Source organism: Acipenser ruthenus, unplaced genomic scaffold (assembly GCF_902713425.1).
Source record: "Acipenser ruthenus unplaced genomic scaffold, fAciRut3.2 maternal haplotype, whole genome shotgun sequence".
Lineage (NCBI taxonomy): Eukaryota > Metazoa > Chordata > Actinopteri > Acipenseriformes > Acipenseridae > Acipenser > Acipenser ruthenus.
The window spans coordinates 126,344-136,338 of record NW_026708107.1 but is presented as its reverse complement, the minus strand read 5'-3'; the positions used below and the strand labels follow the sequence as shown (position 1 = coordinate 136,338).

The 9,995-nt window shown below is 43.7% G+C and overlaps 39 non-coding genes and 4 pseudogenes across 39 annotated transcripts; all 43 read right to left on the bottom strand.

Annotated features, from left to right (window-relative positions):
• Positions 1-77: 77 nt before the first annotated feature.
• On the bottom strand, positions 78-196 carry LOC131729579 (5S ribosomal RNA). Its single transcript, XR_009323531.1, has one exon. It is a non-coding gene; the product is annotated as a 5S ribosomal RNA (ribosomal RNA).
• A 114-nt stretch (positions 197-310) lies between these two features.
• On the bottom strand, positions 311-429 carry LOC131729578 (5S ribosomal RNA). The gene has a single exon (XR_009323530.1). It is a non-coding gene; the product is annotated as a 5S ribosomal RNA (ribosomal RNA).
• Positions 430-529: 100 nt separating this feature from the next.
• LOC131729577 (5S ribosomal RNA) lies at positions 530-648 on the bottom strand. Its single transcript, XR_009323529.1, has one exon. It is a non-coding gene; the product is annotated as a 5S ribosomal RNA (ribosomal RNA).
• A 114-nt stretch (positions 649-762) lies between these two features.
• LOC131729575 (5S ribosomal RNA) lies at positions 763-881 on the bottom strand. The gene has a single exon (XR_009323527.1). It is a non-coding gene; the product is annotated as a 5S ribosomal RNA (ribosomal RNA).
• A 100-nt stretch (positions 882-981) lies between these two features.
• On the bottom strand, positions 982-1,100 carry LOC131729574 (5S ribosomal RNA). Its single transcript, XR_009323526.1, has one exon. It is a non-coding gene; the product is annotated as a 5S ribosomal RNA (ribosomal RNA).
• Positions 1,101-1,200: 100 nt separating this feature from the next.
• On the bottom strand, positions 1,201-1,319 carry LOC131729573 (5S ribosomal RNA). Its single transcript, XR_009323525.1, has one exon. It is a non-coding gene; the product is annotated as a 5S ribosomal RNA (ribosomal RNA).
• A 100-nt stretch (positions 1,320-1,419) lies between these two features.
• On the bottom strand, positions 1,420-1,538 carry LOC131729572 (5S ribosomal RNA). Its single transcript, XR_009323524.1, has one exon. It is a non-coding gene; the product is annotated as a 5S ribosomal RNA (ribosomal RNA).
• A 100-nt stretch (positions 1,539-1,638) lies between these two features.
• Positions 1,639-1,757, bottom strand: LOC131729571 (5S ribosomal RNA). The gene has a single exon (XR_009323523.1). It is a non-coding gene; the product is annotated as a 5S ribosomal RNA (ribosomal RNA).
• A 114-nt stretch (positions 1,758-1,871) lies between these two features.
• Positions 1,872-2,000, bottom strand: LOC131729076 (5S ribosomal RNA; annotated as a pseudogene).
• A 100-nt stretch (positions 2,001-2,100) lies between these two features.
• LOC131729570 (5S ribosomal RNA) lies at positions 2,101-2,219 on the bottom strand. Its single transcript, XR_009323522.1, has one exon. It is a non-coding gene; the product is annotated as a 5S ribosomal RNA (ribosomal RNA).
• A 100-nt stretch (positions 2,220-2,319) lies between these two features.
• LOC131729050 (5S ribosomal RNA) lies at positions 2,320-2,438 on the bottom strand. The gene has a single exon (XR_009323052.1). It is a non-coding gene; the product is annotated as a 5S ribosomal RNA (ribosomal RNA).
• A 100-nt stretch (positions 2,439-2,538) lies between these two features.
• LOC131728916 (5S ribosomal RNA) lies at positions 2,539-2,657 on the bottom strand. Its single transcript, XR_009322916.1, has one exon. It is a non-coding gene; the product is annotated as a 5S ribosomal RNA (ribosomal RNA).
• A 114-nt stretch (positions 2,658-2,771) lies between these two features.
• On the bottom strand, positions 2,772-2,890 carry LOC131729569 (5S ribosomal RNA). The gene has a single exon (XR_009323521.1). It is a non-coding gene; the product is annotated as a 5S ribosomal RNA (ribosomal RNA).
• A 114-nt stretch (positions 2,891-3,004) lies between these two features.
• On the bottom strand, positions 3,005-3,123 carry LOC131729568 (5S ribosomal RNA). The gene has a single exon (XR_009323520.1). It is a non-coding gene; the product is annotated as a 5S ribosomal RNA (ribosomal RNA).
• A 256-nt stretch (positions 3,124-3,379) lies between these two features.
• On the bottom strand, positions 3,380-3,498 carry LOC131729042 (5S ribosomal RNA). The gene has a single exon (XR_009323043.1). It is a non-coding gene; the product is annotated as a 5S ribosomal RNA (ribosomal RNA).
• Positions 3,499-3,598: 100 nt separating this feature from the next.
• LOC131728915 (5S ribosomal RNA) lies at positions 3,599-3,717 on the bottom strand. The gene has a single exon (XR_009322915.1). It is a non-coding gene; the product is annotated as a 5S ribosomal RNA (ribosomal RNA).
• Positions 3,718-3,831: 114 nt separating this feature from the next.
• On the bottom strand, positions 3,832-3,950 carry LOC131729567 (5S ribosomal RNA). Its single transcript, XR_009323519.1, has one exon. It is a non-coding gene; the product is annotated as a 5S ribosomal RNA (ribosomal RNA).
• Positions 3,951-4,064: 114 nt separating this feature from the next.
• LOC131729566 (5S ribosomal RNA) lies at positions 4,065-4,183 on the bottom strand. Its single transcript, XR_009323518.1, has one exon. It is a non-coding gene; the product is annotated as a 5S ribosomal RNA (ribosomal RNA).
• Positions 4,184-4,283: 100 nt separating this feature from the next.
• Positions 4,284-4,402, bottom strand: LOC131729564 (5S ribosomal RNA). Its single transcript, XR_009323516.1, has one exon. It is a non-coding gene; the product is annotated as a 5S ribosomal RNA (ribosomal RNA).
• Positions 4,403-4,516: 114 nt separating this feature from the next.
• Positions 4,517-4,635, bottom strand: LOC131729075 (5S ribosomal RNA; annotated as a pseudogene).
• A 100-nt stretch (positions 4,636-4,735) lies between these two features.
• On the bottom strand, positions 4,736-4,854 carry LOC131728967 (5S ribosomal RNA). Its single transcript, XR_009322967.1, has one exon. It is a non-coding gene; the product is annotated as a 5S ribosomal RNA (ribosomal RNA).
• Positions 4,855-4,954: 100 nt separating this feature from the next.
• Positions 4,955-5,073, bottom strand: LOC131729563 (5S ribosomal RNA). Its single transcript, XR_009323515.1, has one exon. It is a non-coding gene; the product is annotated as a 5S ribosomal RNA (ribosomal RNA).
• Positions 5,074-5,329: 256 nt separating this feature from the next.
• Positions 5,330-5,448, bottom strand: LOC131729562 (5S ribosomal RNA). The gene has a single exon (XR_009323514.1). It is a non-coding gene; the product is annotated as a 5S ribosomal RNA (ribosomal RNA).
• A 114-nt stretch (positions 5,449-5,562) lies between these two features.
• Positions 5,563-5,681, bottom strand: LOC131729561 (5S ribosomal RNA). The gene has a single exon (XR_009323513.1). It is a non-coding gene; the product is annotated as a 5S ribosomal RNA (ribosomal RNA).
• A 100-nt stretch (positions 5,682-5,781) lies between these two features.
• LOC131729560 (5S ribosomal RNA) lies at positions 5,782-5,900 on the bottom strand. The gene has a single exon (XR_009323512.1). It is a non-coding gene; the product is annotated as a 5S ribosomal RNA (ribosomal RNA).
• A 114-nt stretch (positions 5,901-6,014) lies between these two features.
• LOC131729131 (5S ribosomal RNA) lies at positions 6,015-6,123 on the bottom strand (annotated as a pseudogene).
• Positions 6,124-6,237: 114 nt separating this feature from the next.
• Positions 6,238-6,356, bottom strand: LOC131729558 (5S ribosomal RNA). The gene has a single exon (XR_009323510.1). It is a non-coding gene; the product is annotated as a 5S ribosomal RNA (ribosomal RNA).
• Positions 6,357-6,456: 100 nt separating this feature from the next.
• On the bottom strand, positions 6,457-6,575 carry LOC131728940 (5S ribosomal RNA). Its single transcript, XR_009322940.1, has one exon. It is a non-coding gene; the product is annotated as a 5S ribosomal RNA (ribosomal RNA).
• A 114-nt stretch (positions 6,576-6,689) lies between these two features.
• Positions 6,690-6,808, bottom strand: LOC131729557 (5S ribosomal RNA). Its single transcript, XR_009323509.1, has one exon. It is a non-coding gene; the product is annotated as a 5S ribosomal RNA (ribosomal RNA).
• Positions 6,809-6,922: 114 nt separating this feature from the next.
• On the bottom strand, positions 6,923-7,041 carry LOC131729041 (5S ribosomal RNA). The gene has a single exon (XR_009323041.1). It is a non-coding gene; the product is annotated as a 5S ribosomal RNA (ribosomal RNA).
• A 100-nt stretch (positions 7,042-7,141) lies between these two features.
• Positions 7,142-7,260, bottom strand: LOC131729556 (5S ribosomal RNA). The gene has a single exon (XR_009323508.1). It is a non-coding gene; the product is annotated as a 5S ribosomal RNA (ribosomal RNA).
• A 100-nt stretch (positions 7,261-7,360) lies between these two features.
• Positions 7,361-7,479, bottom strand: LOC131729555 (5S ribosomal RNA). Its single transcript, XR_009323507.1, has one exon. It is a non-coding gene; the product is annotated as a 5S ribosomal RNA (ribosomal RNA).
• Positions 7,480-7,593: 114 nt separating this feature from the next.
• LOC131729554 (5S ribosomal RNA) lies at positions 7,594-7,712 on the bottom strand. Its single transcript, XR_009323506.1, has one exon. It is a non-coding gene; the product is annotated as a 5S ribosomal RNA (ribosomal RNA).
• A 114-nt stretch (positions 7,713-7,826) lies between these two features.
• On the bottom strand, positions 7,827-7,945 carry LOC131729552 (5S ribosomal RNA). Its single transcript, XR_009323504.1, has one exon. It is a non-coding gene; the product is annotated as a 5S ribosomal RNA (ribosomal RNA).
• Positions 7,946-8,059: 114 nt separating this feature from the next.
• On the bottom strand, positions 8,060-8,178 carry LOC131729551 (5S ribosomal RNA). Its single transcript, XR_009323503.1, has one exon. It is a non-coding gene; the product is annotated as a 5S ribosomal RNA (ribosomal RNA).
• A 100-nt stretch (positions 8,179-8,278) lies between these two features.
• On the bottom strand, positions 8,279-8,397 carry LOC131728987 (5S ribosomal RNA). Its single transcript, XR_009322987.1, has one exon. It is a non-coding gene; the product is annotated as a 5S ribosomal RNA (ribosomal RNA).
• A 114-nt stretch (positions 8,398-8,511) lies between these two features.
• Positions 8,512-8,630, bottom strand: LOC131729054 (5S ribosomal RNA). The gene has a single exon (XR_009323057.1). It is a non-coding gene; the product is annotated as a 5S ribosomal RNA (ribosomal RNA).
• Positions 8,631-8,730: 100 nt separating this feature from the next.
• On the bottom strand, positions 8,731-8,849 carry LOC131729550 (5S ribosomal RNA). The gene has a single exon (XR_009323502.1). It is a non-coding gene; the product is annotated as a 5S ribosomal RNA (ribosomal RNA).
• A 100-nt stretch (positions 8,850-8,949) lies between these two features.
• On the bottom strand, positions 8,950-9,068 carry LOC131729031 (5S ribosomal RNA). The gene has a single exon (XR_009323031.1). It is a non-coding gene; the product is annotated as a 5S ribosomal RNA (ribosomal RNA).
• Positions 9,069-9,168: 100 nt separating this feature from the next.
• LOC131729086 (5S ribosomal RNA) lies at positions 9,169-9,287 on the bottom strand (annotated as a pseudogene).
• Positions 9,288-9,387: 100 nt separating this feature from the next.
• Positions 9,388-9,506, bottom strand: LOC131729018 (5S ribosomal RNA). The gene has a single exon (XR_009323018.1). It is a non-coding gene; the product is annotated as a 5S ribosomal RNA (ribosomal RNA).
• A 100-nt stretch (positions 9,507-9,606) lies between these two features.
• Positions 9,607-9,725, bottom strand: LOC131729549 (5S ribosomal RNA). The gene has a single exon (XR_009323501.1). It is a non-coding gene; the product is annotated as a 5S ribosomal RNA (ribosomal RNA).
• A 100-nt stretch (positions 9,726-9,825) lies between these two features.
• Positions 9,826-9,944, bottom strand: LOC131729548 (5S ribosomal RNA). Its single transcript, XR_009323500.1, has one exon. It is a non-coding gene; the product is annotated as a 5S ribosomal RNA (ribosomal RNA).
• Positions 9,945-9,995: the final 51 nt, after the last annotated feature.

The window sequence follows — 9,995 nt, the reverse complement described above, 5'->3', positions numbered from 1 at the left end:
TTTTATGTTTAGTGAGCTGGGGGTGATTCCTCCAAAATTTCCTTTTGTCCTCCACACATTTCAATTGAAAAATGTAATGCCTGCAGCACTTGATATTCCCAGGTGGTCTCCCATCCAAGTACTAACCAAGCCCAACATTGCTTAGCTTCTGAGATCAGACGAGATCAGGCTTATTCAAGGTGGTGTGGCCGCAGGCGACTGCATTTCTGCTTTCATGACTTTTATGTTTAGTGAGCTGGGGGTGATTCCTCCAAAATTTCCTTTTGTCCTCCACACATTTCAATTGTAAAATGTAATTACTAAAATGTAATGCCTGCAGCACTTGATATTCCCAGGTGGTCTCCCATCCAAGTACTAACCAAGCCCAACATTGCTTAGCTTCTGAGATCAGACGAGATCAGGCTTATTCAAGGTGGTGTGGCCGCAGGCGATTGCATTTCTGCTTTCATGACTTTTATGTTTAGTGAGCTGGGGGTGATTCCTCCAAAATTTCCTTTTGTCCTCCACACATTTCAATTGAAAAATGTAATGCCTGCAGCACTTGATATTCCCAGGTGGTCTCCCATCCAAGTACTAACCAAGCCCAACATTGCTTAGCTTCTGAGATCAGACGAGATCAGGCTTATTCAAGGTGGTGTGGCCGCAGGCGACTGCATTTCTGCTTTCATGACTTTTATGTTTAGTGAGCTGGGGGTGATTCCTCCAAAATTTCCTTTTGTCCTCCACACATTTCAATTGTAAAATGTAATTACTAAAATGTAATGCCTGCAGCACTTGATATTCCCAGGTGGTCTCCCATCCAAGTACTAACCAAGCCCAACATTGCTTAGCTTCTGAGATCAGACGAGATCAGGCTTATTCAAGGTGGTGTGGCCGCAGGCGATTGCATTTCTGCTTTCATGACTTTTATGTTTAGTGAGCTGGGGGTGATTCCTCCAAAATTTCCTTTTGTCCTCCACACATTTCAATTGTAAAATGTAATGCCTGCAGCACTTGATATTCCCAGGTGGTCTCCCATCCAAGTACTAACCAAGCCCAACATTGCTTAGCTTCTGAGATCAGACGAGATCAGGCTTATTCAAGGTGGTGTGGCCGCAGGCGATTGCATTTCTGCTTTCATGACTTTTATGTTTAGTGAGCTGGGGGTGATTCCTCCAAAATTTCCTTTTGTCCTCCACACATTTCAATTGTAAAATGTAATGCCTGCAGCACTTGATATTCCCAGGTGGTCTCCCATCCAAGTACTAACCAAGCCCAACATTGCTTAGCTTCTGAGATCAGACGAGATCAGGCTTATTCAAGGTGGTGTGGCCGCAGGCGATTGCATTACTGCTTTCATGACTTTTATGTTTAGTGAGCTGGGGGTGATTCCTCCAAAATTTCCTTTTGTCCTCCACACATTTCAATTGTAAAATGTAATGCCTGCAGCACTTGATATTCCCAGGTGGTCTCCCATCCAAGTACTAACCAAGCCCAACATTGCTTAGCTTCTGAGATCAGACGAGATCAGGCTTATTCAAGGTGGTGTGGCCGCAGGCGATTGCATTTCTGCTTTCATGACTTTTATGTTTAGTGAGCTGGGGGTGATTCCTCCAAAATTTCCTTTTGTCCTCCACACATTTCAATTGTAAAATGTAATGCCTGCAGCACTTGATATTCCCAGGTGGTCTCCCATCCAAGTACTAACCAAGCCCAACATTGCTTAGCTTCTGAGATCAGACGAGATCAGGCTTATTCAAGGTGGTGTGGCCGCAGGCGATTGCATTTCTGCTTTCATGACTTTTATGTTTAGTGAGCTGGGGGTGATTCCTCCAAAATTTCCTTTTGTCCTCCACACATTTCAATTGTAAAATGTAATTACTAAAATGTAATGCCTGCAGCACTTGATATTCCCAGGTGGTCTCCCATCCAAGTACTAACCAAGCCCAACATTGCTTAGCTTCTGAGATCAGACGAGATCAGGCGAGATCAGGCTTATTCAAGGTGGTGTGGCCGCAGGCGATTGCATTTCTGCTTTCATGACTTTTATGTTTAGTGAGCTGGGGGTGATTCCTCCAAAATTTCCTTTTGTCCTCCACACATTTCAATTGTAAAATGTAATGCCTGCAGCACTTGATATTCCCAGGTGGTCTCCCATCCAAGTACTAACCAAGCCCAACATTGCTTAGCTTCTGAGATCAGACGAGATCAGGCTTATTCAAGGTGGTGTGGCCGCAGGCGATTGCATTTCTGCTTTCATGACTTTTATGTTTAGTGAGCTGGGGGTGATTCCTCCAAAATTTCCTTTTGTCCTCCACACATTTCAATTGTAAAATGTAATGCCTGCAGCACTTGATATTCCCAGGTGGTCTCCCATCCAAGTACTAACCAAGCCCAACATTGCTTAGCTTCTGAGATTAGACGAGATCAGGCTTATTCAAGGTGGTGTGGCTGCAGGCAATTGCATTTCTGCTTTCATGACTTTTATGTTTAGTGAGCTGGGGGTGATTCCTCCAAAATTTCCTTTTGTCCTCCACACATTTCAATTGTAAAATGTAATGCCTGCAGCACTTGATATTCCCAGGTGGTCTCCCATCCAAGTACTAACCAAGCCCAACGTTGCTTAGCTTCTGAGATCAGACGAGATCAGGCTTATTCAAGGTGGTGTGGCCGCAGGCGATTGCATTTCTGCTTTCATGACTTTTATGTTTAGTGAGCTGGGGGTGATTCCTCCAAAATTTCCTTTTGTCCTCCACACATTTCAATTGTAAAATGTAATTACTAAAATGTAATGCCTGCAGCACTTGATATTCCCAGGTGGTCTCCCATCCAAGTACTAACCAAGCCCAACATTGCTTAGCTTCTGAGATCAGACGAGATCAGGCTTATTCAAGGTGGTGTGGCCGCAGGCGACTGCATTTCTGCTTTCATGACTTTTATGTTTAGTGAGCTGGGGGTGATTCCTCCAAAATTTCCTTTTGTCCTCCACACATTTCAATTGTAAAATGTAATTACAAAAATGTAATGCCTGCAGCACTTGATATTCCCAGGTGGTCTCCCATCCAAGTACTAACCAAGCCCAACATTGCTTAGCTTCTGAGATCAGACGAGATCAGGCTTATTCAAGGTGGTGTGGCCGCAGGCGATTGCATTTCTGCTTTCATGACTTTTATGTTTAGTGAGCTGGGGGTGATTCCTCCAAAATTTCCTTTTGGATGGGAGACCACCTGGGAATATCAAGTGCTGCAGGCATTACATTTTTGTAATTACATTTTACAATTGAAATGTGTGGAGGACAAAAGGAAATTTTGGAGGAATCACCCCCAGCTCACTAAACATAAAAGTCATGAAAGCAGAAATGCACACATTTCAATTGTAAAATGTAATTACTAAAATGTAATGCCTGCAGCACTTGATATTCCCAGGTGGTCTCCCATCCAAGTACTAACCAAGCCCAACATTGCTTAGCTTCTGAGATTAGACGAGATCAGGCTTATTCAAGGTGGTGTGGCCGCAGGCAATTGCATTACTGCTTTCATGACTTTTATGTTTAGTGAGCTGGGGGTGATTCCTCCAAAATTTCCTTTTGTCCTCCACACATTTCAATTGTAAAATGTAATGCCTGCAGCACTTGATATTCCCAGGTGGTCTCCCATCCAAGTACTAACCAAGCCCAACGTTGCTTAGCTTCTGAGATCAGACGAGATCAGGCTTATTCAAGGTGGTGTGGCCGCAGGCGATTGCATTTCTGCTTTCATGACTTTTATGTTTAGTGAGCTGGGGGTGATTCCTCCAAAATTTCCTTTTGTCCTCCACACATTTCAATTGTAAAATGTAATTACTAAAATGTAATGCCTGCAGCACTTGATATTCCCAGGTGGTCTCCCATCCAAGTACTAACCAAGCCCAACATTGCTTAGCTTCTGAGATCAGACGAGATCAGGCTTATTCAAGGTGGTGTGGCCGCAGGCGATTGCATTTCTGCTTTCATGACTTTTATGTTTAGTGAGCTGGGGGTGATTCCTCCAAAATTTCCTTTTGTCCTCCACACATTTCAATTGTAAAATGTAATTACAAAAATGTAATGCCTGCAGCACTTGATATTCCCAGGTGGTCTCCCATCCAAGTACTAACCAAGCCCAACATTGCTTAGCTTCTGAGATCAGACGAGATCAGGCTTATTCAAGGTGGTGTGGCCGCAGGCGATTGCATTTCTGCTTTCATGACTTTTATGTTTAGTGAGCTGGGGGTGATTCCTCCAAAATTTCCTTTTGTCCTCCACACATTTCAATTGTAAAATGTAATGCCTGCAGCACTTGATATTCCCAGGTGGTCTCCCATCCAAGTACTAACCAAGCCCAACATTGCTTAGCTTCTGAGATCAGACGAGATCAGGCTTATTCAAGGTGGTGTGGCCGCAGGCGATTGCAGTTCTGCTTTCATGACTTTTATGTTTAGTGAGCTGGGGGTGATTCCTCCAAAATTTCCTTTTGTCCTCCACACATTTCAATTGTAAAATGTAATTACTAAAATGTAATGCCTGCAGCACTTGATATTCCCAGGTGGTCTCCCATCCAAAGACTAACCAAGCCCAACATTGCTTAGCTTCTGAGATCAGACGAGATCAGGCTTATTCAAGGTGGTGTGGCCGCAGGCGATTGCATTTCTGCTTTCATGACTTTTATGTTTAGTGAGCTGGGGGTGATTCCTCCAAAATTTCCTTTTGTCATCCACACATTTCAATTGTAAAATGTAATGCCTGCAGCACTTGATATTCCCAGGTGGTCTCCCATCCAAGTACTAACCAAGCCCAACATTGCTTAGCTTCTGAGATCAGACGAGATCAGGCTTATACAAGGTGGTGTGGCCACAGGCGATGGCATTTCTGCTTTCATGACTTTTATGTTTAGTGAGCTGGGGGTGATTCCTCCAAAATTTCCTTTTGTCCTCCACACATTTCTATTGTAAAATGTAATGCCTGCAGCACTTGATATTCCCAGGTGGTCTCCCATCCAAGTACTAACCAAGCCCAACATTGCTTAGCTTCTGAGATCAGACGAGATCAGGCTTATTCAAGGTGGTGTGGCCGCAGGCGATTGCATTTCTGCTTTCATGACTTTTATGTTTAGTGAGCTGGGGGTGATTCCTCCAAAATTTCCTTTTGGATGGGAGACCACCTGGGAATATCAAGTGCTGCAGGCATTACATTTTTGTAATTACATTTTACAATTGAAATGTGTGGAGGACAAAAGGAAATTTTGGAGGAATCACCCCCAGCTCACTAAACATAAAAGTCATGAAAGCAGAAATGCACACATTTCAATTGTAAAATGTAATTACAAAAATGTAATGCCTGCAGCACTTGATATTCCCAGGTGGTCTCCCATCCAAGTACTAACCAAGCCCAACATTGCTTAGCTTCTGAGATCAGACGAGATCAGGCTTATTCAAGGTGGTGTGGCCGCAGGCGATTGCATTTCTGCTTTCATGACTTTTATGTTTAGTGAGCTGGGGGTGATTCCTCCAAAATTTCCTTTTGTCCTCCACACATTTCAATTGTAAAATGTAATTACAAAAATGTAATGCCTGCAGCACTTGATATTCCCAGGTGGTCTCCCATCCAAGTACTAACCAAGCCCAACATTGCTTAGCTTCTGAGATCAGACGAGATCAGGCTTATTCAAGGTGGTGTGGCCGCAGGCGATTGCATTTCTGCTTTCATGACTTTTATGTTTAGTGAGCTGGGGGTGATTCCTCCAAAATTTCCTTTTGTCCTCCACACATTTCTATTGTAAAATGTAATGCCTGCAGCACTTGATATTCCCAGGTGGTCTCCCATCCAAGTACTAACCAAGCCCAACATTGCTTAGCTTCTGAGATCAGACGAGATCAGGCTTATTCAAGGTGGTGTGGCCGCAGGCGATTGCATTTCTGCTTTCATGACTTTTATGTTTAGTGAGCTGGGGGTGATTCCTCCAAAATTTCCTTTTGTCCTCCACACATTTCAATTGTAAAATGTAATTACAAAAATGTAATGCCTGTAGCACTTGATATTCCCAGGTGGTCTCCCATCCAAGTACTAACCAAGCCCAACATTGCTTAGCTTCTGAGATCAGGTTTATTCAAGGTGGTGTGGCCGCAGGCGATTGCATTTCTGCTTTCATGACTTTTATGTTTAGTGAGCTGGGGGTGATTCCTCCAAAATTTCCTTTTGTCCTCCACACATTTCAATTGTAAAATGTAATTACTAAAATGTAATGCCTGCAGCACTTGATATTCCCAGGTGGTCTCCCATCCAAGTACTAACCAAGCCCAACATTGCTTAGCTTCTGAGATCAGACGAGATCAGGCTTATTCAAGGTGGTGTGGCCGCAGGCGATTGCATTTCTGCTTTCATGACTTTTATGTTTAGTGAGCTGGGGGTGATTCCTCCAAAATTTCCTTTTGTCCTCCACACATTTCTATTGTAAAATGTAATGCCTGCAGCACTTGATATTCCCAGGTGGTCTCCCATCCAAGTACTAACCAAGCCCAACATTGCTTAGCTTCTGAGATCAGACGAGATCAGGGTTATTCAAGGTGGTGTGGCCGCAGGCGATTGCATTTCTGCTTTCATGACTTTTATGTTTAGTGAGCTGGGGGTGATTCCTCCAAAATTTCCTTTTGTCCTCCACACATTTCAATTGTAAAATGTAATTACAAAAATGTAATGCCTGCAGCACTTGATATTCCCAGGTGGTCTCCCATCCAAGTACTAACCAAGCCCAACATTGCTTAGCTTCTGAGATCAGACGAGATCAGGCTTATTCAAGGTGGTGTGGCCGCAGGCGATTGCATTTCTGCTTTCATGACTTTTATGTTTAGTGAGCTGGGGGTGATTCCTCCAAAATTTCCTTTTGTCCTCCACACATTTCAATTGTAAAATGTAATTACAAAAATGTAATGCCTGCAGCACTTGATATTCCCAGGTGGTCTCCCATCCAAGTACTAACCAAGCCCAACATTGCTTAGCTTCTGAGATTAGACGAGATCAGGCTTATTCAAGGTGGTGTGGCCGCAGGCGATTGCATTTCTGCTTTCATGACTTTTATGTTTAGTGAGCTGGGGGTGATTCCTCCAAAATTTCCTTTTGTCCTCCACACATTTCTATTGTAAAATGTAATGCCTGCAGCACTTGATATTCCCAGGTGGTCTCCCATCCAAGTACTAACCAAGCCCAACATTGCTTAGCTTCTGAGATCAGACGAGATCAGGCTTATTCAAGGTGGTGTGGCCGCAGGCGATTGCATTTCTGCTTTCATGACTTTTATGTTTAGTGAGCTGGGGGTGATTCCTCCAAAATTTCCTTTTGTCCTCCACACATTTCAATTGTAAAATGTAATGCCTGCAGCACTTGATATTCCCAGGTGGTCTCCCATCCAAGTACTAACCAAGCCCAACATTGCTTAGCTTCTGAGATCAGACGAGATCAGGCTTATTCAAGGTGGTGTGGCCGCAGGCGATTGCATTTCTGCTTTCATGACTTTTATGTTTAGTGAGCTGGGGGTGATTCCTCCAAAATTTCCTTTTGTCCTCCACACATTTCAATTGTAAAATGTAATTACAAAAATGTAATGCCTGCAGCACTTGATATTCCCAGGTGGTCTCCCATCCAAGTACTAACCAAGCCCAACATTGCTTAGCTTCTGAGATCAGACGAGATCAGGCTTATTCAAGGTGGTGTGGCCGCAGGCGATTGCATTTCTGCTTTCATGACTTTTATGTTTAGTGAGCTGGGGGTGATTCCTCCAAAATTTCCTTTTGTCCTCCACACATTTCAATTGTAAAATGTAATTACAAAAATGTAATGCCTGCAGCACTTGATATTCCCAGGTGGTCTCCCATCCAAGTACTAACCAAGCCCAACATTGCTTAGCTTCTGAGATCAGACGAGATCAGGCTTATTCAAGGTGGTGTGGCCGCAGGCGATTGCATTTCTGCTTTCATGACTTTTATGTTTAGTGAGCTGGGGGTGATTCCTCCAAAATTTCCTTTTGTCCTCCACACATTTCAATTGTAAAATGTAATTACAAAAATGTAATGCCTGCAGCACTTGATATTCCCAGGTGGTCTCCCATCCAAGTACTAACCAAGCCCAACATTGCTTAGCTTCTGAGATCAGACGAGATCAGGCTTATTCAAGGTGGTGTGGCCGCAGGCGATTGCATTTCTGCTTTCATGACTTTTATGTTTAGTGAGCTGGGGGTGATTCCTCCAAAATTTCCTTTTGTCCTCCACACATTTCAATTGTAAAATGTAATGCCTGCAGCACTTGATATTCCCAGGTGGTCTCCCATCCAAGTACTAACCAAGCCCAACATTGCTTAGCTTCTGAGATCAGACGAGATCAGGCTTATTCATGGTGGTGTGGCCGCAGGCGATTGCATTTCTGCTTTCATGACTTTTATGTTTAGTGAGCTGGGGGTGATTCCTCCAAAATTTCCTTTTGTCCTCCACACATTTCAATTGTAAAATGTAATTACTAAAATGTAATGCCTGAAGCACTTGATATTCCCAGGTGGTCTCCCATCCAAGTACTAACCAAGCCCAACATTGCTTAGCTTCTGAGATCAGACGAGATCAGGATTATTCAAGGTGGTGTGGCCGCAGGCGATTGCATTTCTGCTTTCATGACTTTTATGTTTAGTGAGCTGGGGGTGATTCCTCCAAAATTTCCTTTTGTCCTCCACACATTTCAATTGTAAAATGTAATGCCTGCAGCACTTGATATTCCCAGGTGGTCTCCCATCCAAGTACTAACCAAGCCCAACATTGCTTAGCTTCTGAGATCAGACGAGATCAGGCTTATTCAAGGTGGTGTGGCCGCAGGCGATTGCATTTCTGCTTTCATGACTTTTATGTTTATTGAGCTGGGGGTGATTCCTCCAAAATTTCCTTTTGACCTCCACACATTTCAATTGTAAAATGTAATGCCTGCAGCACTTGATATCCCCAGGTGGTCTCCCATCCAAGTACTAACCAAGCCCAACATTGCTTAGCTTCTGAGATCAGACGAGATCAGGCTTATTCAAGGTGGTGTGGCCGCAGGCGATTGCATTTCTGCTTTCATGACTTTTATGTTTAGTGAGCTGGGGGTGATTCCTCCAAAATTTCCTTTTGTCCTCCACACATTTCAATTGTAAAATGTAATGCCTTCAGCACTTGATATTCCCAGGTGGTCTCCCATCCAAGTACTAACCAAGCCCAACATTGCTTAGCTTCGGAGATCAGACGAGATCAGGCTTATTCAAGGTGGTGTGGCCGCAGGCGATTGCATTTCTGCTTTCATGACTTTTATGTTTAGTGAGCTGGGGGTGATTCCTCCAAAATTTCCTTTTGTCCTCCACACATTTCAATTGTAAAATGTAATGCCTGCAGCACTTGATATTCCCAGGTGGTCTCCCATCCAAGTACTAACCAAGCCCAACATTGCTTAGCTTCTGAGATCAGACAAGATCAGGCTTATTCAAGGTGGTGTGGCCGCAGGCGATTGCATTTCTGCTTTCATGACTTTTATGTTTAGTGAGCTGGGGGTGATTCCTCCAAAATTTCCTTTTGTCCTCCACACATTTCTATTGTAAAATGTAGTGCCTGCAGCACTTGATATTCCCAGGTGGTCTCCCATCCAAGTACTAACCAAGCCCAACATTGCTTAGCTTCTGAGATCAGACGAGATCAGGCTTATTCAAGGTGGTGTGGCCGCAGGCGATTGCATTTCTGCTTTCATGACTTTTATGTTTAGTGAGCTGGGGGTGATTCCTCCAAAATTTCCTTTTGTCCTCCACACATTTCTATTGTAAAATGTAATGCCTGCAGCACTTGATATTCCCAGGTGGTCTCCCATCCAAGTACTAACCAAGCCCAACATTGCTTAGCTTCTGAGATCAGACGAGATCAGGCTTATTCAAGGTGGTGTGGCCGCAGGCGATTGCATTTCTGCTTTCATGACTTTTATGTTTAGTGAGCTGGGGGTGATT